This window comes from Otolemur garnettii, unplaced genomic scaffold (genome assembly GCF_000181295.1).
Source record: "Otolemur garnettii isolate 467f Iridium unplaced genomic scaffold, OtoGar3 scaffold00130, whole genome shotgun sequence".
Taxonomy (NCBI): Eukaryota; Metazoa; Chordata; class Mammalia; order Primates; family Galagidae; genus Otolemur; species Otolemur garnettii.
In genome coordinates this window covers 22,250-25,080 of record NW_003852525.1, presented here as the reverse complement: position 1 = coordinate 25,080, position 2,831 = coordinate 22,250, and the positions used below count along the sequence as shown (strand labels likewise).

At 35.9% G+C, this 2,831-nt stretch overlaps 1 protein-coding gene across 1 annotated transcript in view; it reads right to left on the bottom strand.

Annotated features, from left to right (window-relative positions):
• CENPC (centromere protein C) overlaps nucleotides 1-2,831 on the bottom strand; it is a 44,123-nt gene that overhangs the window by 30,242 nt on the left and 11,050 nt on the right. The window lies entirely within an intron of this gene.

Here is a 2,831-nt window from a genome sequence, read left to right as displayed (position 1 = left end):
ATCACATGTTCTCACTAATAGGTGGGAGCTAAGTGACTGCCACAGATAGGCACAAAAAAGACAGAAAGGACACTGTAAGTGAAGAAGAGGGTAAGGCTGGGAGGAAGATGAGGGATTAAAAACTTATCTACCTATTAAGTATAATGAACACTTTCCTGATGGCAGGCACAGTGAAAGCCCTAACATAAGCTTTATACATTGTATATATATAACAAAAACATTTATGCCCTTAATATATTTAAATTAAAAAAGTACAGGATGGCACTTGTGCCTCAGTGGGTAGGGTGCTGGCCTTATATACTGAAGGTGGTGGGTTCAAATCCGGCCCTGGCCAAACTGTAACAAAAAATAGCCAGGCTTTATGGCGAGCACCTGTAGTCTCAGCTCCTCGGGAGGGTGAGGCAAGAGAATCGCCTAAGCCCAGGAGTTGGAGGTTGCTGTGAGCTGTGATGCCACAGCACTCTACCAAGGGTAATAAAGTGAGACTCTGTCTCTAAAATAAATAAATAAATAAAAATTAAAAATTAAAAAAAGTACAAAAATTGAGAGACAAAATAAAGAAATTGAGAAAAACTGTTTAGAATCAGAGAGGAATATACAGAGTGATTTTGTCTGTTGAAATTAATAAGAAGTTGTACTATGCATTGCTTTTTTCATAAATAAATACATTAATTAAAAATAAAGGAATTGGGCTGGACTCAGTGGCTCAAGTCTGTAATCCTAGCACTTTAGTGTAGGACAGTTTGAGGCTAGGAGTTCAAGAACAGCCTACGCAATATAGCAAGACCCAATCTCTACAAAAACTAAAAAAAAAATTAGCAGGGCATGTTGGCATGCACTTACAATCCGAGCTACTTAGGAGGCTAGCCAGGAGGACTGCTTGAGCTGAGGAATTTAAGGTTGCAATGAGCTATGGTGATGCTATTACAATTCTAGCCCATGCAACAGAGCAAGACCTTGTCTCAAAAAAGTAAAAATAAAAAGCAATCAGCATTAGAAACTAAGGGTAAAATAATATAAACATTACTATACACTTGAAAATTAACACACTTCTAAATATTCAGTAGGTTAAAGAAGTAGTCTCAAAGGATATTTAAAAAAACACATAGAAATTAAGTGAACAAACAGAAAAAACAGCATATCAAGTTGTGAGATGCAGCTATAGGAATGCTGACAAAGACAGTTCTATCAATAAACGGAGACACTTGAAAAGAAGAAAGATACCAAATCAGTAATATACCATGACCAAGTGAAAATTTTATGCAAGGTGGATTAAAAAATCCATCAGTATAAGCCAACGCATCACCAATGTAAAGAAAAGTCTTATGATCATATCAATTTATACTAAATATATAATTAACAAAATCTACATTATCCATGATTACAAATTCTAAGTATACTAGGAATAGAAAATTTTCCTAACATTATAAAAAGCATCTACAAAATGCCTACAGCTTACATTATTCTTAATAATGAAACCAAATGTTTTCTAAAAGCAAGATCAAGGCTGGGATTTCATCCCTTCACTCTTAACATAATACTAAAGTGCAATAAATTAAAGGCACAGACTAAATTTACCCAAAAGAATCCACAACTATTTAAAATGGTATATCACTAATATACTTTCAGTTAAAATAAAACAGACATGAATGCCTGCTATCACCATTATGAGACAATATTGGCTCAGGGATTCTAGCAAAGGCAATAGGATAGACTGAAATGATCAGATTAAACACAATTTAGTGGCATCAATGCTGTGTAACCATCACCACTGTCTTTTTCCAGAACTTGTCATTATCCCAACAGAAACCCTGTAACCATTAACTAACCACCACCTCTTGCCGGAGTCCCAGTAACCTATATCCTACTTCCTGTCTCTGAATTTACAAACTCTTCATTCCCAATATAAGTGGAACCACTTGTGCAGGATTACTTGAGCCCAGGAGCTTAAGGCTGCAGTGAGCTATGACGTTGGGCAATGCAATGAGAACTTGTCTCTAAAAGAAAGAACTTCATTCCTTTTTATGGCTAAATAATATTCTATATATATAACACATGCAAAATTTATAGCTATAAAAGTCAGATACTTAATAATGAAAATAAAATGTAAAGCCAGGCATGGTTTACCTGGTTCATGCCTGTAATCCCAGCACTCTAGGAGGCTGAGGCAGGTGGATCCCTTGAACTTAGGAGTTCAAGACCAGCCTGAGCAAGAGCAAGACCCCATCTCTACCAAAAATAGAAACGCTAACCAGGCGTGGTGGCAAGTACCTGTAGTCCCAGCTACCCGAAAGGCTGAGGCAAAAGGCGTTTTGCCTCAAAGCCCAAGAATTTGAGATTGCTGTGAGCTATGATGCCATGCATTCTACTGACACTAACAATTGAGACTCTGTCTCTAAATAAATAAATAATAAAATCCAATAGCCAATAAACAAAAAGGTGCACAAAGTCAGTGGCAATTATGGAAATGGACACTAAAATAACAATGACATGACTTAATAACAATGAACGGGCAAAAAAGTAGAAAAGTCAGTCTATCAGGTAAAAGATACTCTCCTATACTGTTGGTATGAAAGAAAATTCTAATAGCCTCTTCTGAAAGCATACATAGACACCAACACATACCCACACACATGCTTTTGTATGTTTTCATATATGAGCACCAGTGAAACAGCATGGAAGGATTCCAAGATTACCTCAGTAGAATCATAGTAGTAATGATTAAATTTTTCTTTTTAATCTTTAACTCTATTAACTTCAAATGGAACGGTAGTGTTTTAAAATGAAAGTAAATTTTAAAAAGTAGCCAACACATGTAACTATGGAGTAAA